This window comes from Protopterus annectens, chromosome 6.part0 (assembly GCF_019279795.1).
Source record: "Protopterus annectens isolate FY-2018-M chromosome 6.part0, PAN1.0, whole genome shotgun sequence".
NCBI lineage: Eukaryota > Metazoa > Chordata > Ceratodontiformes > Protopteridae > Protopterus > Protopterus annectens.
The window spans coordinates 1313461538-1313486172 of record NC_056737.1 but is presented as its reverse complement, the minus strand read 5'-3'; positions in this window follow the sequence as shown (position 1 = coordinate 1313486172).

Below are 24635 nucleotides of genomic sequence, written 5' to 3'. Positions count from 1 at the left end.
GAGGTCAGAAAAGTACACTTTTTCTTTGCTGTTAATTTCTCACCTCCTGAATCAGAGACAAAGGTAAAAGTAAGCGTGGACAAAAGCCAACATCAAGGGCACATTTTAAATATTGGCTCTATTAACACAATAAAAGGATTTTGAATTAAGGTGTAATTTCTGAAGCAGACAAAATCTTTAAATATAACTTCTGTCATTATTATTTCAGTGTGATCCACCACCTTTCCTCAAGTTGAATCTCAGTTTTAGGGTGGAGAAGAGCAACATTTTGAGTCAAAAATCACAAACATCACTGAAAAAAAGGGATAGCCGACAGTTGTATAAGTAAAATCTTCTCAAATGTCTTTCTCAACTGATCGGCTACTTATTTCAGGACAAGATCACACAGAATGCAGATGTCAGGAAATATACTTCGGAATCCAGTTGCAAACATTACAGTTTCAGTCTCTTACCTCAGAATCACGAAAAAGATGGAACAAGGTACCAGGTTCATGAGTACCAGCGATTTTATATTGAAATTAATAAGGACAGTGTTAAAAGGTGTCTTTGGAAAATGGAAGAAAAGTGACTGTAATATAGAACATTATTTTGTGACTAGTGCAGTCCTTGCTCTTTTATCCAAAAAAGCTACAAATTTGAATCAGGGAATAACAGAACAAAGGGTGTACGAACACTGCGAGCTCCTGTGAAGATTCCAAGTGCTCATTAGAACTGTTGCCCCGATAACAGAAAAGTACCAATTCCACATAATTTAGAAGGGAGAAAACAAAAACGTGCATGAAATGTGAAGTTATGTATAATCATTTCTCTGGGTTTCTCTTTTTCTTTAATAGTCCACTAATTTTTTGAAATTTGTCTTTTTAAGTTCAATGAAGAATCCATGGGTTCAGGTTGACTTAAAAGGTTCTCTTTTTGGACAAATGTAGATGCTTCTTTGAGAGAGTCAAATGTTTTCTTTCCTTCTGGCAGGGATAGTCTTATTCTTGCTGAGAATACGAGTTGTGTTTGATTCCTTCCTTTTTTAGTTTGGTCACCAATTTTTAATGGAGCAAGGGACCAGGCAGTTCTTAAACCAAAGTCTTTGTCTTGAGTGGAGCTAAATCTTACAATAATAGATGTTGGACGGCTGTTTTTACTGGATACAGAAGTTGTGATTGAAGATCTGTGTGCCCTTTCCATCCTGACGTTGAGTGCTTCAGGTAGGTTTAGGATTTTAGGAACCCAAGAAGTCAGGAAATTAATCATATTGTCCCCCTCCATCTACTCCTAGATGCCATAGATTCTGACATTGTTTCTCCTGGTTCTATTCTCGATGTCATTAATCTTTTCAAAGAGTCTGGTGTTTTCTTGAAGAAGAAAGTCTATCTTTTTCTCTCTTTCTGTTAACCTGTAGTCTATATCTGTTACAGAATCTTCCAAAACAGCAATCTGGGCAACTTGTTGTTTAAGGACTTCATTTAATAAGGTTATTTGTTTGGTGGTATCTTCTTTTATATTGTCCACTTTTAATTTTAATTTGTCTATTTTACCCTCAAGTTTTGAACTGTAGCAAGGATTGCCTGTATTTCTTTCTTCGTTGGAGTTTCTTGCTGAGAAAATTTGGAGCTGCTCATCTTCCTTTGTGAATGTGGTTTCAATGTCCCTTCTATTCAAAAGTTTGACAAGAAAATATAAAAATTTTAGCTTAGAAATTACACCAACTTGTAGCTTACAGCTTCCACGATCTGATTTGAATGGTTTCAGGTATCTGTTGGTTTTCTGTCAGGAAAAAATAAAGACTACAGATCTCAAGAACTCTGCTGCTTTCAGCTTGCCATCCAATCCATGCCCTCCCCCAAGATATTTCCCTTTTTAATTTCTCCAAGACTTTTGGATCTCTGATACCATGATGGGAATGGATCACATTCCTAAGTCAAAGTATAATTAAAGTTCATGAAATGACTATTGTTTTAATCTTTGGTGTTAGCCAAAAGTGCTCTTTGCAGCACACACAATGTGCCCAGAACTGACCCCTTCTGCAATTCATATGGTCACATGTGTTGGCAACATATCTAAGTACAATTGTAATATTTTTTTTGTAAGACCCATTGCTCCTACTACTATTGAAACTCGCTGGGTATTCCTCCTCCACATTGAACTAGTTTTGACTTGTAAATCCTAGTATTTTGTGACGCTGTGTCTCTCTGTACATAAGACACTGAAGTCACTGGGTGTAGCAATTTCAATGAGGAATGCTACTTTTCTCTTCTTTTCATGCAAAACTATACCTGGCTTTCTCACATCTATTTTTGAACTGTTGGTATTAGGTGATCCCATGTGATATAAACATCATCATTTCCTATGATGCTTTGTGGCTCATGTTTCCAGTGTTTTTCAGCTACTTCAATATTATAATGTTTGCACAATCCCAGGTACAACAGTCTTGTCACATTATTATGCCTTTCAGTATACAGCCCTTCTGCCATTAGTATGTCACAACCAGCAACAAGATGTGGAACTTTCCAATTGTGTTTTACAAAACTTAAATTTGTTTGTTTCTCCCACATGTTCAATGAACCTTGTAAACCACTTTGTATATAGTCCATTATCTTGGACAGTCAATATTAACCTTTCATCTTTTGGTTAAAATTCACCTCTCCTTAACCATTCCTGAGTTTGATCCTGATCAATATGTGGTTGTTCCAAGAAATGTCTGTACTTGCAACTATTTTTATGCATTTTTCACATTTCTTGCTTTCTCATCTGATCCTTCACCTTATATTCTTTCTTTTGTTTTTGGCACATTCAGTTGCTGCCTGATTTTGTTCCGCTTTTGATTTAATTTCCATCCCTGCTTGACAGAGAAGTAATCTTAGACTTATTCTCGTGTTTTAAAACTTTCACTATGTTTGAGTCTTGTGAGGTCAACAGATATGTATGCAATCCACCAATTGCAGATTTATACATGTAATACATTTCAAAGAGGCCCATACCGCCTTCAGAAAGGGGAATGTATAATCTTGGCATTCACTGATTTTTATAAATCATTTCATAAGCATAAAGCATCCTTCTTGTTTTCCTGTCCAACCAATCCAACACCTTTTGGGGCCAGTCAGTCACTCCAACACTGTAAGTTAGGACAGGAAAAGAAAATTGGTTTATAGCTTGGACTTTGTTCCTAGATATCAGTACCGTTTTCAGTATTAATTTTAGTCTTCTAAAATATTCTTTACAAAATGCTATTTATATTTGTTTTATTGTTGATCTTTCATTAGTTCCCAAATATTTATACAACCCATCTTACTCAAATTCTTTTATATCACATTCCTGTCCCAGGCTGGTGTTTTCTTGGTGCTGCAGCTTTCCTGCTTTAAAGGTTGCTTTTGCACATTTTCAAGACCAAATGACATTCTTACATCATCTGAAGAAGTTTTGACCACTTGCAGTAGTGCTTTCAATTCCCCATCTGATGAGCTATACAGTTTTAAGTCATCCACAAAAATGAAGGAAAGTCTTTGCACTTTTTAGTTTTCTGGGAGACAAATTGTAGCCATGACCTAATCTGTTCGGTAGATAGCCTAATGGGTTAAGGACAAAACAAAAGAGCAGTGGTGACAGAGTCACCCTGGAATATTTCCCTTTGAATTTTTATCCCTGGTAAAATAATTTGTCATGTTATGGCTTAACTGCAAAGTGGTTTGCCACTGGCTCATGGTTGCTGTAATGTGATAGATCAGTATAGGGTATATTTTATACATTTTTAGGCACTCTTTTATCCATTAATGTGGGATACTGTCAGATGCTTTTTTGTAGTCTATGCATGCTATACTTATATTCTTCCCATTTTTACAGTTCTCTGTTATGACTAAATTTAACAGCAAATGATCCTTTGTTCCATATGACTTTCTTTTGTTACCACTTTGTTCTATTGCCATGATTGAGTTTTCTTATAAATGACTATAAACTTTGTCCCCACCAATTTCAGTGTACAGTTTATACATTGTGGGAAGGCAAGTTATTGGTCTTTAGTTTTTTTAGGATAGCTTGTAGGTTCGTTCTTAAGGAGGAGCATTGTTTTTCCTGTTGTTAACCAGGATGACATCTGTTCAGGGTACATCTATAAATAGTACCTACTCCTGGCCTAATCTTCACGTAAAGATGTTAATACTTTTAGCCAGAAGTTAGGTACTGCATCTGAGCCTGGGTTTTCCACTTAGGAGCTTTTCTTAATTTTGTTTCAATTTCCCTGGTCATTACTTCATCCCATTTTATATCCTGTACATTTAATCTTCTTATTCTTTCTTTTACTTCTTCTATCCATTCAGCATCTTTGTTATATTCCACAGGATTTTCATAGCTATTTCTCCAAAATGTGTCCATTTCTTCTTTTTTTTTTTGGTGATGTTTCAATTCCTTTTGCCTTATTTCCCAGTCCTTTATAAAAAGTTTTTGGATTATCAATACATTCTTACTTTGTACTTTTCTTTTATATTAATCTGCATATCTTCTAGTTTTTTTCTGCCTGTGCTGGTATCTTTTGTTATTTACAATAGTGTACAATAGATCTTGATCTGTTCTAATGCTGTACACTGCTTTTATCACATCTATCTTTCTAAGTATTTTTGTTATGTTCCCTCTTCTGTACTCTTCTAACAATGATACTTTTTAATTGCTTTATAGTTTTCTCTATTCAATACTTCCATGATGACATTTGATTTTTCCACTGTACTGTGTTTTTTGGTAAGACTCTGTTATTAATTTATCTGCACAGAAATATATCCTATTTACTTTTGTTATACTAAATGAAATTCTATTAACAGTCCTGATTACTCTGCTCATTTGCTTTATCAAAGTTCTAACATTTTGGGGCTTATTGATTTCCTGTAGTCTATTTCTTTCATTGATCTTTATATGTCTATCCATCTCTATTAAATGAAGCAATTATTCCCTTAGATCATTTTCTTCTAAACTAAGGGCACATTCTTTGTTCTCCATTTCCTGTGGGCAGTCTACAGAAAGTTCCAGAACATCTTTGTGTGCAATATTCTCTTCAGTTTCATCCTGTATCATCTGTTGCTTTTTCATATGGGGACTCACTGATCTATCACTCCACAACGTTGACTGAGATAAAGTTGCAACAGTTTCCTGTTCCTTCCCTTTCTGTGCAAGTCCAGCTGAACTTCTGTACTGGTTTCCTACTGAAGTCTCCAAAGTATCTTCATATAGTACCTGATCAGATGTTTCCTGTTCCATTGGTTTCTTCTTAATTTGGGGATCCATTATTCTATCCTGTTGTGGTGTTATCAGAGTTAGATTTTCTACACTGAATCCTGCATTTCACAGGTAATCCATAACCTCAGTTTCTATTTCTTTAACATCTTCATTGCTAATTCTCTTTTCATTTTTCCCTCTTTGTGTTTTTTTTTTATTGCAAAACTTTCCATATCTGGATGCCTTTCCTTATATTTCTCTTCAAATATCTTGGGGCTCCTGTTTTTGTATCAATTAGTTTTGCTTTCTACTTTACATAATTATTGCATTATATTAAATATCTTTTTCTTTCTGATGTTCATATTTCTTCTTCAGATGTCTCCTTCTCCTCCTGTTTCTCCTTACTTGGGGGACTCGTTGTTCCATCATACTGTGATATAGCCTGTGTTGGACTTTCTACACTAATTTATACACTTCTCCAATATTCCATAACTTCAGCTTCTATTTTTGTTTTAACTTCTACTTTACTAAATATCTGTTATGTGTTCCCCCTTTGTGATCTTATTTTCTGTACTGTGAAATTGTCCGTATCTGTGTGCTTTAGCCTATATTTCTCTTGGAATATCTTTGGGGCTGCTTTTTTGTATTGATTAATTTGTCTTTCTCCTTTGCATAAATATTGTACCACATCAGATCTCCCTTTCTTTCCCATGTCCATATTTCTTTTTTATACCTTTCAAAAATCTCTAGATTTTGTTCTTCTTATTTTTGCACTTCTTCAGCCCTGTCTCTTTCTAAATAGCCCAAGGTTTCTTGATGTATACAATCTAATGTTTTTTCATAAATCTGTTGTGTTAATGAACGCAAATTTGCATTTGAAGTTTTTGACAGTTTTTCCTTGTGGAAATATGTTTTTCTTTCCTCTAATTTCTGTCTTAACCTTTTTTATATATCTTCTGTCAGAAAATTTTGGGATCCTTGCAGAATAGTAACAATACATAATTTCTTTCTTATCCTCAATAGCCTATTCTATCATTTTTATGGCTCTTCTTTGGCCTACCAGTTTTTGTGATGTTGTGAACTACTAGTTCCTTCTATAACATAAGGGCCATCCTCCCCTTAAGCCTGGCCTAGACCCATTGTAGGAATGTTTCTGTGTCCTGAGGATTCTGCACTGTTATTTTTTCAGTCCTGGCACTAGTGTGCCTATCAAGTTTGGGCACTTTTATATGGTGGGACTTTTGCACCCAGCTATCTTTTTTTATTTTTTAACCTACTTCTGTCTATGAAATATGCTGTATAAAATACAGTCTATATATCAGTATCATCTTGGTGAGATTTCATAAAAACATGATCCACCTCATGAAGGTACTCACCAAGATGTGAAGATGAATATTTCACCATTACAGTCCATACAGCCTACCTCGATCTGGCTAAGGCCTTCGATACAATACCCCATTCGGGTATCATTGAAAAACTCATCAGCTTAAATGTCAACCCATACATCACAAGATGGGTTGCAAACTGGCTGAGTGACAGAACCCACAGGGTCAGAGCTGCTGGCGCCATGTCAGACTCAAAGCCTGTCACAAGTGGTGTCCCACAGGGCTCAGTCCTGGGCCCACTCTTGTTTGGCATCTACTTTTCCGAAGTACAAGCAAACACAGGAGGGTTATGGCTGACAAAGTTTGCAGATGACTGCAAACTGGGCGCCATAGTAGAAAACACATCTGACACAGATATCCTTCAGAAGGGTCTCACAGAAATGGATAACTGGTGCCAGAGCCACGGCCTAAAGTTAAATGCCAAAAAATGCATAGTCATACCCTTCGGGAAAAACAAGGTTACCCTAGCTACCAAATAGGTGGCAATCCACTGAGCACAGAAGAAGTTATCCGGGACCTGGGGACCCAGGTTGATAGTAGTCTGTCATTCGACACCCATGTAGCTAAAGTAATTAGGAAGACCTTCTACATTGCCCACCTTATCATGAAGGGATTCTCATCTAGATCAAGGGAGGTCATAGTCTCCCTTTACTCATCACTCATCAGACCAATGATTGAGTACAATGCCCCATTCGGAATGTATCTGACCCGACACTTGCAGCAGCTGGAGAGGCCACAAAAGTTCCTCACCAAAAGGATAAAGGGTCTCAAAAATCTGTCCTATGCTGCCCGACTGAAAGAACTCCAGCTCTATTCAGTCGCTTACCGATTGCTCAGAGGTGACCTTTGCCTAACATACAAGGCCATGTCAAACCCAGATTTGATGAATATGCTTCACCTCAAAAAATCTAGATCCATCAGAGCCACAAGGGCGGGAGACTTAAACTTTGACACGGCTATTAATAGGATGTGCTGGAGGGATAGATTCATCACCCAAAGACTCCCTATGCTGTGGAACAAAATCCCGGTACATGTGAGGCAGAGCACCTCGCTGGCCTTGTTCAAGAGAAATCTTGACCAATGGATGGGAGATCGCAGATATACCCCAGGGATTACCTCAGTGTCACTGCTCGCCAGAGGCACAGCAAAATAATGGGTATAGTTCCCCATACTAAAGGGGTGGCGTAAGCCACAAAATGATGGGCTAGGCTTGTAAATGCCCTCGGGCAGATAGCCTAGTATGAACCTATGAACCTATGAACCTATAATAAAGCTGATGGAGCTCAAACCTTCCTAATGGGAAACAGATAATTAAAAGCACTGCTTAAATCTCAAAGATCAAGATGTGACCAAGTGTCTGTGGTACTGAGGAAACATTCTATGTTATGCAATGTATAAACAAAGGTATGGCATCTAGGTCCAAGGAGGTCATTGTTCCACTGTGTTTAGCTCTCATCAGACTTATCACTGAGTAGAATGCCCTTGTTAGCATGTACCTAACACAGCATATCCAAAAATTAGAGCATCTGCATAGATTCCCATAATACAGGGCATAAATAACATGTCCAGCATATTCTGTGTTCTACAGATTTTTGAGGGTAGTTGTATGCCTGGCAAACAAGGCCTCAACAGACCCCGCTCTGATGGACCTTCTACATACCTCTCATTGTAAATTTTCTGTCTCCCATTGTCCATTTGCATTGTTGATGTTGTACTTACCTGTATTGTCGAGATGTGGTGCCGTTCATCTGGTTGGGTGTGCGTCCAGTGTCAGCGGTTGTGGTTGTTATGTCCATGGTGTCACAATGTTTTTGTTGTGTTGATCTTGGAGCTTGGAACTGGAAGCTGGGCCTACTGTGTGAGTCTGAGCAGTGGTTGCAGAGGCGGAAGAGGAGTTTGCCGGTGCGAAATTCAAATGTTAGGTCAGAGGAATCCAGAATGGACGTGTGATGGAGTATGGACAGTTTTTGGAGCTGTGCTGGTGAATTGAGGATGAGAAGGACAAGATTGTGGTGTGGTCATGACTGTGGGGCCTGCGGTTGGCTGCAGAGGTACATCTGTGGATTGGTATGGAGTGATGGTTTCTGGTATGGAGATTGTGGTTCCTCGATGGACAGGAGAAAATTTCTGTGAATGAGTGGATGGTGGAGATGTAGCAACTGATGTTTCTGTGCCTGCGGTTGAACTGGGACTGGAATGTGGTTGGTGCTGCAGTTTGATTCCCGCAGTTGAGGCTTTTGGCTCTGTCGGTCGGCTTGTTCTTTTGTTTTATGCTTTTTGCTTATTTGTAGAGTTTCTTTTGTGTTATATGTGTGGCTGTTGCTAATAAATGTTGAGCCTGGAGGAACATAATTTCATTCAGCTGCGCACTTGTGGTGCATGTGGTTGAATGACAATAAAGTTATTCTTGATTGATTGATACCTGCAAAACAAACAGCTTCAGAATTACCCATTCTAAAGACTAACCCTTGCCTGTGATATAAATAGAACCAGCTGGAGATACAGGTAGGTGTCCCAGAGACTACCTCTTTTCTGGATCTGACTCCCCTTCCACATGAAGCAGAGTTCCTCCCTAACCCAATTCAAGTGTAACATGGTCAACTAGATTGTGAATCAAAAATTCACCCCTGATTTGGCACTTATGTCTGTAATGGACACAGGCAACTTGTAAAATGTTCATCTTCCAGATGCCTGTTCCAGACATACCAAAGGGGTCATTGTACTCAATGAAAGGTGTGATGAATGTTGAATATAGTGGAGCAATGACTTCCTTGAACCTAGACGCCATGCCTTTGTTTACAAGTTGCACAACACAGAATGATTTCCTCACTACTGTAGATACATGATGATCAAAGGCTAGATTACTGTCTAAGTGTGTCCCCAAGTCCCTGACTACTGGGTCACTTCTTAGGAGTGTGCTGTCAATATGATAGTTACCAGGATAGATGACCTCCTTAAGGATACTATTATGAATTTCTTGGCATTAAGATTTAGTTCATGGCTCTGACACAGTTTTGTCTGTGTCAACCCATCTTGGAGAAAATTTGTGTTAATGGGTGACTCAATGACAGCTTGTAACTTGCAATCAGCTGCAAATTTAGTCAAGCCAGAGGCCACTGACATTAGCGTTGACTTCAGAAAAGCAAATGCCAAAAAGAAGTGGTCATAGGACCAATCCCTGAGGGACTCTGCTTGTAACTGTTTTTTTTGTAGAGATGGACTCCCCAATTCTAACTTCCTGGGTCCTGTTTGTGAACAAGCTAGCTATCCACTGGGTGACATAAAGGTTTGTACCTAACCTTTTAAGTCTGTCAACAATGCCCAAGTGGGATATTGTGTCAAATGCCTTCCCTAGGTCAAGAAAGACAGGGTGAACCATTTTGCTCTCATCCATTACTTTTGTAACCTTCTCAAAGAAGTCCACCAGGATAAATAGGCGTGACCTGCCATTGATGAAACCAAATTGGGTTGAGTCCAGTGTCTGGAGGTTTTCTATGCCATTGCTGATCATTTCCATGATAATTCTTTACATGGCTTTGCATAATGGACTAGTGAGACTTAACAATCTGTAGTTTCCAGGGTCTGTAGATGGACCACCTTTGTGCAGATAGATATGAGGCATGAAGCCTGTATGGAAGCTAAAGTTAAAAAGCAGTTCCTGAAGGCCTGATAGGTCATTTTTATGATATTTAGAAGGCATACTGGGCTATTGTTTGGGTCCATTAATGCAGAGCTCTTGTCCTTAGAGAGAGCATTAAGGACCAGTTCCTTAGTGATAACAGGGGAAGTTATAGATGGTATTTCCTGAGGGAAGGTTGATGGGGCAACAGGTGTAAATTTGGAGCTGAATTTGTTGGCCAGATGGTTTGCTATATCTTCTGGCTTAGTATGGGAAGCTCCATTTACAATGAGCTCTGTACACAATTGTGTATTGCCTTTGAAGTTGCAGACACAACTAAAGAATGCCAAGACTATATTTGTCCTCTGACTTGTTTTGTTTAGTTTGATGAGAGTGCTTTTATCTTGCTGGATGCTGTACATCCTAATTTTTGCCGTGATTATTTTTCCTTCTGTTATATAGCCTATTGATGTTGTGATTCCACCAGGGTGGCTTGTTTTTTGAGTTAGTTCTGTACTTCTTCCTAGTGGGTACAGCTGTCTCCATGCATCTATTAACATATTTATATAGGGTTTCTGTGATTACTTCCTCCTAGGCAGCAGTGTTCTCAGGGTTTATCGGGGCAAGACATTTTGTCAGGTTATCACTTAATAGTAAGATGTAAGCCTTACAGTAGTTCCTGAATATTCCAGGGTTAGACGGGTTTACAGGTTTTATTTTTACTTTAAAAGAGACCATTTTGTGGTCTGACCTTACCAGAGAAGACATTGCAGTAGGGGTTGTGCAGCACTCTCCTATATTAGTGATGACCAGATCCAGTACAGTTGCATTCATTGTTGTTGCATTGACAATCTGGTCCAGGGAGTTTGTGCTTACAAAATCCAGGAATCTATGTGCCTATAATTTGGAGTCATATATGATTCACAGTTAATAATGGAGGTAATTAAAGTCAGCAATGAATATGGTATTGGGTTGGATGGTGAGTGTTCCCAATAAGCTTAAATGCATGGTATGGGTTTCTTGGGTCATAGAGGGGGATGTATAGTGATTTGTACATGGAGAAGCTCAAGTGCATTGTCTTGTCTGACCAGCCTTGAGGTATATTTATTTTTGATGTACCTCAAAACACCTTCACCTTTAATCCCTGTATGTGTAGTAGCTGGGCTAAATGTTTGGAAGGAATTATAACTTGTGCTGTCAGTGTGCTCTGTGCAACTTTAAACCACTTCTCAGTGATGGCACAGATGTCACTGTTCTCTAGGGTGAAAAGGGCTTCTAGGTAATGGATTTTTTTTGTTTAGACTTCTAGCATTGAGCAGAAACACCTTTTTGACCTTCTTAGTTTTGATTTGCTATGTCAGAAGTACTTTCAGTTTGGCTTTGCCTAAAAAAAAGCACTATATGGGGGAGGACAATGCTTTAGCTAATATTCAAACGCCTAGAGGGGAGAGGTGTACCATATGAAAAAAATAGTAAATCCTCTTCCCAAAGTACAAAAGAGTAACTCCACTTCTGACTTCAGGCCAATTCCCATTGTTTTAAAATTAAGACAGATGCTTGAAAAAACTGGTATACACGCAACTGGTACCTTTATCCAAAATGTTTTCTTATTTCCAAATATGGCATGACTTGTGAACCAGAAGGTATATGATCATAGCATTCGTGAACTTAGCTGATGAAAATTCTTATTAAAATGAAGAAAGAAAATCTTCTTTAGTCTACTTTATAAAAGTGACTAAAGCTTTAGATCTTGATAACTCCCTATTTTATAACGCTGATTAGGCACCTGGCTTTAGGATAATGGAATTGGCATAAAGATAGCATTTCAGACAGAATGTTCTATGTCAAAACAGTTTCACCTGTTTTGGTTATTATTATACTAAATCAAGGACTGTTATAAAGTTCTGATGTAGACTCCCTTTTATATTCATTTTTCATAAACATACAACCATTTGATCAACTTAATAAGTCCATAATACTTTATGAAGACTATCTTATGATTTACACCACTCCCTTAACCGCTGCCATTAAAAAGCAACATAATCAAGACTTCAGATTACTTGCCACTTGATTATAAGGTGTGAAAGACATTATAAATTAAAACAATAACATTTTTGTCTGTTCCTGAAAATTGGCACACACTTTCAACAAACAAGAGCTACTAGAAATGGTCCAGGTCTTTAAATATCCTAGCCTATAGCTTGAACAAAAGCTAAACTTGCAAAGCCATATAGTTCTGTGATGACAGGAGGTACTGCCAGCACAGCTAGCTGAAATTTTGTAAATAACCATATGTCATTTCTGAATATAAAACTGATTTAAACAAGATACTTGTGTTACAAATGTATTAGAACTGTATGTCGTGTATATCAAACTGATTTTTACAGATGTTTGTGTTGAAAAAGGTATTTGTAAAGTGCTTGTGTTCGAAATGCATCCACAGTGTGCCCTACTATTGAGAAAAAAATGTACATGCACTATTGTAACTATTTAAATGTATATGTTTTAACTGAGGAAACTGGAAGGTTAACTTCATGCCAGCAAACTTTAAAATATGTCTGAAATTAAGTCACTTTACAGGCTAGGCCATAAAGATATTATCTCACAGGTTTCAATGCAGCCAAAGACACAAAGTCTGTACAAGGAAGCTTTCTGTATTGTTTTTGGGATGAACTAATTACTACTCTGGAAGACTGGAGGTATGAAATTGTTTTATGACTTCCAGCACCTGCCATAGATCTGAGCAAAAGCACTTGTCTGTGTATTTTTACAAGTAAGTGCTAAATCCTGCCAGTTCCACCAATGGGGGGGGGGGTAGCACGGGAACTATAAGTCAGATGATCAGAAGTGATGTCATTCTGCAAGCTAATCCAGAAGTAATATGTTAGATAGTATTTTGAGAAGTCTCTCAGTGACACTCAGTATTCTGTATTCGGTCTTGGGCCTGACAACAAGAAGGACTATTCACCACATCATCTGCCTTGCTCTATTAAGTAAGTAGGCAATAGTATAATTCTCTTAGATTCTGTCAGGAATATCGTGAAGCTTCATTTAGATATTGTTTTTCTTTATTTGTCTTAGCCTGTCCTTCAAATTTATTTTAAATATTTCCTGTGATTTGATGTCACTGTGAATATATACTTAGTATTTTCTAGTTCTTTTTTATTTATTATTAAATATATTTAAACATTTCATTGTGGCTGATCTTTGTAGAGATATTTAAGTTTTGACAGTGCTTACATATTTATTTGTTGGCACTGTGTGGGCCACTCCTAACAGCCTTGCTCTTGGTCAGACTACCATTTGTATTAATATTAATTTCAATCAGTATATTTGGTACCCTTGGAAGAGCCTTAGGGTAGCTGGCAGGAGTGTCTGGTGGGAGTCATAACCACCTTATAGTCTGGGCAGAAGGGACCACAGCTGGTAAACTTATGCTAATCTTTCCCAGGTGTGTGTGTGTGTGTGTGTGTGTGTGTGTGTGTGTGTGTGTGTGTGTGTGTGTGTGTGTGTGTGTGTGAGAGTGTGCATGTGTGTGTGTGTGTGTGTGTGTGTGTGTGTGTGTGTGTGTGTGTGTGTGTGTGTGTGTGTGTGTGTGTAAATCAAACCTCCCAAAGTGTGTGCTGGAGGTCTTGGCTTGGGCATGTAGCTGAGATTTCAACTCTATATCTGTGCTGCTGGGGAGTCTTACTGGGGATCTGGAGAAAGAGGGAGAAACCAGCCCTGGACTGACTGTGTTCTCCATGTGATCTTAAGGGAAATTATGCTTGATTGTACTTGATGCAGAGAGCTGCATCTGGAGATACTGTGTGTATACCTGTTATCCTTCCATCGAATGTCCCACACTAGTACCAGTGGTGAGGATTGAGACTCCTTAATTACTGGCCCAGAGGTGGATGGTCGTCAGAATGTCAAACAAATCAACACTTTTACTCTGCCAAAGGAAAACATTCTGTAGGTAAAAAAAAACTTCTAATATAGCTAGAATATGACTTTGTATCACTAGGATCAGCCTTGAAAAAAAAAAAAACTTCTCTATGGAATAAACTTTACTTGGATCTAGCAAATAGCATAAACCAAGTGGCCCCAATACATATATACATACATACATACATACATACATACAAACAAATATTTCAAGCACGGGCATTAATGCCCTTCTAGCTTGCCAATATACCAAAACACTTGTTCCCATAATAAGTATCCAAGCTGTTCTTAAAAATATCTAAACTAGTACTTGCTTTAATGTAATTTTGAAGTTTGTTCCATGCATCAGCTACTCTGTCAGAGAACCAGTTAGTACACCTCTCATTCCTATAGAATCTCCTACACAGGTTGTCTGATGATTCTCTAGTACTTTTTATTAACCCCAAACTTCCCAGAGGTAGTTGTCACTAAATGCCCTATATACCTGAATGAGATCTCCTCTTAGATATCTGTAAGAGATACTGTACAAGTTCAGATATTTTAGTCTTTCATAATAATTTAAATTTTCACATCCATGGATACCCTTGGTATAGTTCCGTTGTACTTTTTCCAGTTTATTCATGCTTGTTTTCTTATAGGGTTTCCATATTGTTATTCCGTACTCAAGTTTGGGTCTAATGTAACTAACAAACAATGACTTCATTATTTTTGATTTCCTAGACTTTATAAATCTTTTTATACAACCTATAGTTCTATAACTATCATTAACCAATTGGTTGATATGATTAGAAAACCTCAAAGCTGAATCTATCCATATACCCAGATTCTTAAATGAGTCTACAGTTTCAATCACTGTGTGCTGTATTAAATATTCACCTTTCAATTTATGCCTACCAAATCTCATATGCTTAATTTTTGATGTATTTATCAGCATATTATTCTCCTGTGCCCAAATGGCCAATTTAGTCATGTCATTTTGCAGCCATGCCTTATCTGTAACACATGTAATCAGTTTACCTAATTTCAGGTCATCTGCATATGGACTATAGAACACCTCAGATGAAAAAGTTAGGTCTGAAAGATACAATCTCAACCAGTAAGGGCCTAAGGCAGAGCACTGTGGGACACCCTGACTGTAACCAAGGATTTTGCCTGTCCAGTTGCTGTATGATACTTGCCATGTCATATTTGTAAGCCATGCAGCTATCCATCTTATCAAGAGTACATCAATATCTAGTTGTACTAATTTATTGATCAGTGTTCTGTGTATGACCCTGTCAAATGCTGAAGTTAAATCTATATAAATTACATCTTAGCACAATTTTTCATTCATAGCTGTTATTATATTGTTATGGAACATCATGTTACAGGTGGTAATAGATCTGTTTTCAACATATGCATGCTAATATATGGTTTCAAGTCCTAACTTATCCAGGTCTGGCAAATTTATCCAGTATTACCTTCTCCATTATTTTTCCACAACATGAAAATAGACTTAAGGGTATATATGACTCTGGGTTTGTCTTACTCCCTTAAAAAAAGGTTTAATAAGTGCATGTCTCCAACCTTGAGGAATCTCCCCATATTTATATGACCTAGTGAATAATAGATATATTGTTACTGTAAGTTCTTGCTGAAGTGTTCTCAGGTCATTGTTACTAATTCTGGCTCATCCCTATGCTATTGAAAAACAAAAAAATAAACAACCTTGTTGGAATACCAGCATAAATAAGCTCTAAAATAAAAAAAAATGTTAATTAAAGCCAATAACAAATCAAAATCGGACAACATTAAAGACTATGAAACACATCAGCAAAAGGCTGAAAGTTATAACAAGGAATTTAAACATGAAATACAAATTAAAATTAGTATCCAAATATAAATATACATAAGATAATCATAAATTCTTTTCTAACTGTATAAAACAAGCAAGAAATAACAGTCAGCAATGCATTGTACCAATTCAGAATATGCCTCCTTCTGACAATTTAATTTCTCCAAGAGTTTTAGAATTCAAATCTCATGATGAGAATGGACTCCAATTCCTAAAGGAAGAGCATGATTGGACTTTATGAAATTAGTAGTGTTTTAGTCTTCACTGTTAGCCAGGAGTGCTCTTCTCAGTGCCTGTAAAGTCTCCAAAACTGCTTTCTTCTGCACCTCATAAAGGGTTACTTCAAAGTGCCCAAAACTGCCTCTTTCTGCAGCTCATAAAGAGTTGCATGCACTGGTAGCACATCATCCTTCGGATGACCTGTTTCCTTCCTTATAATGAGATGTTAAACCAAGGTCACATCTGCTTGAGTTGGTGGGAGCTTGTGGATGTAAAAGATCCCACAGTATCTACCAAAAAGAGTAGGGAAAGTTTACTGATGCCCTGTCCAAATTACCCCAAGTAGTATAAATACCACATTGGGTCTACTCTGAAAAGAGACTACTAGCCTAGTAGGACAAGCCCAGTCAACAAAGTATAAATAAATACATAAGTATGATTAGAAAATTATTATTCATTTATTTATTGATATCTGTTTTCTTGGGAAAGTCCAAATGGATTGGATGAATTTGAAAAAGGTCTTATCCATCAATAAAAAAAATAAAATCAATAAGATATTGTCATAGACTAGACATAAACCGAAAGACTGGGACCACTTAATCTGTCCAAAATAAAAAAAAAAAAAATATATATATATATATATATATATATATATATATATATATATTGGTAAAATCCGAAAGGAAGTAGCTGAAACTGCAAAACTGAAATATATTCCAAGAAAGAGTGTGCTCTGTATCCAGAGGGTATTCTGCTTATGGAAAATAGACACAAAGACACCAGTAGTTTAGATTTGAGCGCTTTCGTTCGCACTTTTATTGCAAAGTAGTTGAACTTCTTCAGAAATCTATTACTAAGTGCATTCCAACAGACTTTATATAGACAAAGTGATGTCATGTTGTGCATGGGAGGTACCATTGTGTGGGTGGGTGGGTGGGACCCTAGTGAGGTTACCTGATCCATTTTAAAATACATTTGATGTTAAGGCTTCCATTGAGGCCAGGGTGGTTGTCTGCCCCTAGCCTAATCTGCCACTTGAGTTCTCTAACTTCAAGTGGGGTGCTGGATTCATCACAGAAGTTAAGGACTCTGTCAAGTATCAGGAAAGTGAACTATATATATATATATATATATATATATATATATATATATATATATATATATATATATATATATGTATACACACACAAACACACACACACACACACACACACACACACACACACACACACACACACACACACATACTCATGTACATGCATATATTTTAGAATGTGTTCAAAGTATGGTCACAAGACAAATCCCTTTTATGACGTAAAGCTATTATTCCTTAAGCAGACCTTTAATAAATCTGTACAGTATAGGTTACAGGCTTGTATGAGGCAAGCTCTCTTCAGCCTAGAAGAGCTTTAAGGATAACAAGTTGAGGAACATGTTAGGAACAGAAGCTTATATTCAAATGATAACGTCTTCACTAGAAAACTATGTTTGTCAATTAGGGCTAAAAAAGAGTTAAAGCGATTGCTCTATCTCGGAATATGTTTCACAAATATAAAATAAGCTCTTAGTTTTTGAAAAGTCCAAGCAGTATGGTGGACTGGCGACTCTAAATTGACCATTGGCATGAGTGTGTGCATGAATGATACAGAAAAAAAACCTGGCAACCTACTTCAGTTTCCCCCATATTACCTCAGTGAGTGCTACTAGCCATCTGTGATGTCACTCTAGGAGTTGAATACTTGTAAGAGAACAAATAAGTGAGTGCTACTAGCCATCTGTGATGTCATTCTAGGAGTTGGATACTTGTAAGAGAACAAATAAGTTCTTCTTTCGGCTTTTCCCAGTTAGGGGTTGCCACATCGGAACTCCAGTCCGCTAATGATTGGCAGTAGATTTTTATGGTGCCAAGGTGCCAGTCCGATGCCCATCTTTCAATGAAGGCATGCTCACTCATGCATGTCTTTCGAATGCCACTTGACCATGGGGGGGACATGCAGACTCCACACAGAAGGCGCTCCAGCCAAGAATCGAATGGGAGAACCTCTTGCTGTGAGGCAACAATGCTATCGCTGCACCACCGCGGCTTCAAGAGAATGAATAAGTGAGTGATAGTAATAGATAGTCTCTGTCCACTGAAGGCTACTGATCCTGAGCTCATTTTATCACTAAACTCATGACCAAGAATCAGTTGTGAAATATTAGTTTTAATCTGGGGATAGTGCCACACTTTTCAACTTCTTTACTCAACAATTCTAGACAAAGCTAAAATTAATTGGTCAACCAAAATCAGGGACGATTTTTTAAGTATTACCCTAATTCACTTTAACACTTTAGAAGAACAGGTTTTTCATCAACATGCATTTCTTGAACTATAAGAAGTATGAGACTATGATGTCTTGCATTATTGTTTGACTGTGATCCTTTGTGGTTCCCCAGAAAATCAAAACAATTTAGAGGTGCAGGGTGAAAAATATGATGTAAAATTGGTGACATTATGTAAAATTAGGGACAGTTGAGCGATATAGTATACTCCTTGATATGGTATTATTTTTTTCATTGAAAAAATTACAGCAAGATTTTTATGAAGTATTAAAGAATTAAGTTTATTAAAGGATTAATTGTAGCCCTGATTCATGGCTAATAAAATGTACCAAACAGTTAATGTTACAACTGGATGAGGTATGGAAAACACAGCTGTATCAGAGGAATGATTAAACTGTTAACATTTTAGGAAAGTTAGCAACCATGACAAACACCAGGTCACCAAAGGCAAATCTTCTTATGTCCAAGCATTACAAAGAAATCACCAAAACAATCCAAAATTCTTCTGGAAACATTTAAATAATCTTTTTCATCCTGGTAGGTCATCTCGTCCAACTCCTTTCCCAATGAGTCACCTCAGTCTATTGCTTCCCAATTTAACATCCATTCATACAGGTGGTCACTTCTCTTTTAAACAGTTTAGCCTCACTCAGTACATCTAATATTCCATCTCAAAATGCAATAATGTTAGCACTGCTTTCTGTTTAACCACTGTCACTGTCTCCACAATGAAAAAATACCTGTTTAAGTTAAAAAGATATCACTTGCAGCAGGTCATCTTCCAACAGAGTATATCAAGTCGGCTGCAGATGCTCTGGCCTACCCTGTCTCTGTATTTATAAACAGGTCCATTAAGGAACCCTATGCTATATTATCTAGGGTAGAAAATTGGTGTTTTGTTCTTGCTGGGTTTAATTTCTCCAAGTCTTTTGGTTTTCTAATACCAAGATGGAACTCATTCCTAAGTCAGTATACGATTAGACTTCATGAAATTAGTATGTCGTATTTTTTATATAGCGTGTTAGTGGAATTGTATTTATTATATTCATCATCTTGTTTCTCCAATACATTTATATATTGTTATGGTTACTTAGCTGTTGTTTTTTCTTTATCAGCTTGTAATAAATATTCATGTGTTGTTGTTTTTGTTAATGGAGTTTTCACCACAAGCCTTCACTTAAACGGGTTTTTTGACCAATCATACTTGGCCAGTAAACAAATGTAATAAATAAATAAATGCACACAACATGCGATAGCAGAAAAGTTGTAACCAAAAAAAAAACTATAAGCTACCAAGAAGACCATTTGCTCAAAAGTTTTTCTAACATTGAGTGTGCCTTTTATTATGCACTTTCTCATGTTGGCTTGTTTTGTTTGCTGATTTTACATCGTAGTGCAAACACTCTACAATCTGCTGTTCTAACAGCGGTTCAATGTGACTGAACTGGAATGCAGTCCCAAGTTATACATTTGCATGACACCTCACCCATTGTACAAAGCAACAAACTAATAGGTCTGCACCTTTAAGCATATGCATTAAAATAGTTAACTTATAACCATTAAATATTCTACACAGTTATCAACTAACAAGACAGTTATGAGCAAGCATATAGCTGTAGACATGCACTGTTAACATTGTATTAGGATAACTCCATGCTTGACTTATTTTGTATATGTTAAATAATTTAAAGCAGAACGTGAATATGAATTTTAGTGGATTATAATCCCTTTGACATTCTTAACAACAAATGCAGCTTCCACATTACAATATACATTTTGTTATGTCTTAGTGTAAAAACTATGCTTTGGAAACATTTTCAGATGTTCTCCTTTCTGCCTTCTAGCTATTTCTGACAGAGGAATTCCATCACCATGGTTACCTCAATGAATCTGCACATTCCAACCATATATTCTGAAACACCATGCAGAAAACTGAAGTAGATATTTTCCACAGTTAAGCTTTGCAATGTGTGGGCCTTGTTTTAGAAAGTTATTTTCCAGCCTTTGCTATGCATGCTGTGAGGGAATAATCTTTTAAAATAAAAATCATGTGTAGTTATAAATAGCTTATTTTCCAAAGAACAAAAAAAATGTGATATGCAAAGCTTTAGAACACTTACTTAAATTAGTAGGATGATTCAGAGAGTTCAAAACAGGACTTTGCTATCTTGTTTCACCCCACATTTTAATTTTACTAGTACTAAAATCAGAGCAGCACATAAAAGTGTGTCACATCAGTACAAAAGTTCCATTTCAGTATTAGAAATTGATGTATTATAGCATTCAATAAAATGTTAATACTACAGGAAAAGCTTGACATATCACATACAGTAGACACAGATGATCTACAAAAGAAAACAATTCATTCAAATTATTGAAGTGCTTATCAAATAATCTGTCATTCAAAACCTTTGTTTCATTTAAAGGCGTACTCATGTGGTGCTCTGTTTCTGAAAAATATGTGTTGCCTTGCTTTGATACCCAGATGATTGTATGCTTGTATTTATAAGGCTTGAATTGTGTAATGCTATTTCTTTATAATGCTGCTTTAGCAATAGCATGATGAACCCAAAAGTAACATCACAGTTTTCCACAATAAATAAATAAATAAAAATAAAATAAAATAAAAAGTATTAACTTGAAAATATTATGAACAGTAAAGTCAAAGGATGGTTTTCATAGCTGTGACTCGTGTGAGCAGCAGGTTTGTGCATTGGCTGCACACAAGTACAGACAAGATACAACTCATAGAGACATGCACTACATACGTGCAACTCTTGAAAAGTCACAGAGATGGTCATATATAAATGAATAATGATATTTATATGAGAAGGGGTATGTAAATGTAGTAACAGTCGTATAATAATAGGGTTCTCTTCCTACCTGATGTGATTCAGAGCTGCAGTTTGCTATGAAAGGGTACTCTGCACTCATACATTATACAAAGGCAAGCAACACCTTTTCTAGTCACTTTGCAATTAGTAAGGATGCTTGGTTTTGCTGCATGTTTTCCTGTTTCCACTTTGAGGTACTTGCCTCCACAATTCCACAACCTAGTGCTCAGAGCAGCACTTGGTGGCCTCGGAAGAGGCATTATGGGCAAAGAGTAAATCATTATAACTTTGCAGAACAAGACATCCTTTAACACTTTACAATGGACATGGGTAGTATAACAACTTGATGACCTTATATAGCCCACAAATCTGTACTGGAAAATGTGTGATGAGACATACTAGGCACCAAATGTGACTTGACAGTGATCAGGCAGTGCTCTGACACCTAGAACTTGACTGAGGGGTCATACCACACAATATGGAAGCCAAACAGTGTCTAACTGGAGTCCACATCCATGGATGCTCCACCTATGTGTGGCACCCATGGTGCACAGTCCTCACAGCCACCACACATGCAGACCTGCACTCTACCATATATGCCATTACCAGCAGTCTTTTGCTGGTAAGTCTTCAGTAGTCTGGGGATAGGAGATGACATGATACCATTTAAGCATCCATGCTCTGCATGTGGATTATCTTGGCATTATTCCTTGGTATCTACCATTCCCATGTACTGCAGAATTTCATCATGCATACCCAGCAGCAGTCTAACCATCTCCACCTGACTCAGAATAATAATATCCTGGACCTGAACAATTTCAGAATACATTTGCTTCAGTGCAGGCAATGCTTTACATATCTCTGGAGTGAACTGTTGTTGATGCCTTCACCTGCCACACCTGTGCAAAGGCTGCGCAGTGGGTAATCAAAAATCTAACATTGCCATGTCTTCTTCCAGAGGTTCAGAATATGCACCAGAAAGAGATGTTGAAGTACAAGGGGATTCAAACCCTTCCGATAATGGCATTTACTCAATGTCCACTATGAGTCTGCCTCACCAATTCTGGAGTTATTGACTTGTTTGGGCAGAGGGGGGTCCTGCTAGTACACTTTGCAACTATTTGCCATTGTTCTCAGGCTGCGTCACGAATATGAGAGTAATGGCATCATCATCACCAGCAGCCATTCTGCTGTCAGCACCAGCCTGCTGCACTTTATCACAGTATATCATTGAAGTTTACTGCAGTGAAATACCTATGAATAATTAATAAGTGTTTTAAGACAACACACCTCATTAATCACTTGTCAGTAAATTCATGTACAAGTATTAGTCAAGCTGGAAATGAAGGAAATCCATATCTACCATCTGCTGCATCTGTTTGTAGTGTTACTGTTGTCAGTGCTGAAGTACCAGATGGGGAAACATTTCAAAGCTGGTATATAGCCATGCAGTCCATCAACAAATAAATGTCACATTATATGGACAGACAGTTTCAATAAGCAGGTATTCCTTACCTGTACTCAATGTTATATTTGTTGTCAGACATAGGATGGACCTTACTGTGATGTTTTACACTTTCTTTACCTTTAACAAATACAAATAAGTACCCTAGCAGGACTAGAGCTGCCACAGCAAATATAAAAGTTTTTTTATGAAACTGCTGTTTATAATATAGCAGGCATGACAGCACATTGCTAATAATAATCTTTTATCTATTTCTGTTCTTAATATTTTAAAGCATGGGAAGAGATATATTTCATGTCCTGTCTGTACCATAGGAGGCTAGTATGGCTGGTCTCCCAGCCTTTTCCTTTGTCTTCTACAAAAAAATAAGTTATTATTAATATAAAGTAATTTAGCAGCTATTGCATTTTGCTAATTATTTTTTTTCCATTTGTCTTCTTCTACTGATCTAGAAGTGCCTTGGGCCATCCACACCAGCATGTGAGAGATCCCCCTGTCACCATATCTTGGATCTGCTGTGCTGGGGAGAAGTGGTGGATTCTCTCCTTTAGGTAGCCACCACCTTCATCAGCTCCAGCTGCAACCTATAATCAAGGTTGTGGGAAAGAGAGCTGTGGATGCAGGACTTGTTATCCCAGTTGGTCATAACCACCAAGCCACCAGAGGCCACATGCTCAACATTAAGGATTACCCACCCAGGATCCTCTAGTCAGTGCTCTGAATGAGGGTCTCTGAGCCAGAATGATGCTTATGGTGTTCCAGAGACCTCATCCTCCATCACAGTCACACACTATTGAGTCAAACCCACCACTAGTGTCTCTAGACAATTCTTCCCTGCCATCATCATTTATCCACCCTCTGTTTGTCTTCACATTCATTTGTGAATCCAACCTATTGTGAGATTTTCCAGTCTGTCTGTCTAACTGTATTACTGTCAGTACCCTTATCTCTTCCTTATCTGTCAGTCTTCTTCTTGCTGCCCTTTATCCTTCCCTATCTTCCCTTATATAATTGAGAAAAAAGGGGGTCTCTCCCAACCAAACAATATGTTCTCTCCCACCTTGTTCATCACAACACCCTTGTGTCATCCTTCTGTGTTTCCTATTTTTTCACAACTTTCCTATCCATCCTCTTTCCATACTTAGAAAAGCAATAAACTGGTGTTCATCCCTGGACACCAGCAGAAGAAAGCTGCTGTCAAGGTGGCTTTAAACGTCTAGCCAGTGGCACTGAGCTCAGGTACGTGCAGTGTCTCACCCTCAAGTGTCATGATTTTAGTGCAAAGTCGCGCTTACTGGCAAAGTGTAGGAACGGATAAAGGTACTTTGGATACTTACAAGTATACATAGGAGTTCAACATTTGTGCAAAAGCTACACATCGGTGCAAGTAGTTGCTCATACTTCTTAGTCCAGTTTACACAATTACATCTCAGCAGTTTACCTGGGTATTTTTTTCACTAACTTCACATATGTGAAAACCAGATCAGCTAGTGTGCACTAACATTGTTTGCCTGCTGGCACTTTCTACAAATTTGACTTGAACACCTCTGCAGCACCAAGTTATGAATATCACCCATAATTCTCATTTTTTCATAGTTAACAAATGATAAATAAATAAATACATAAATATGTCAACTTCTTAACAGTCTTCATGTGAAAGATAAACTCAGTATATATTCTGTTATTAAACATTTTACTAAGCAGAAGAAAACTACTAGTTGTTTCTTTAAATGAGGAAATTGAAAAACTTCTTTACTTCTGAATCATCATCATCACCCCCCTTTTCCCATTTTCTTCATGGGGTCAGGTTGCCATGTTAACTGTTGCCAACTCTCTTGAT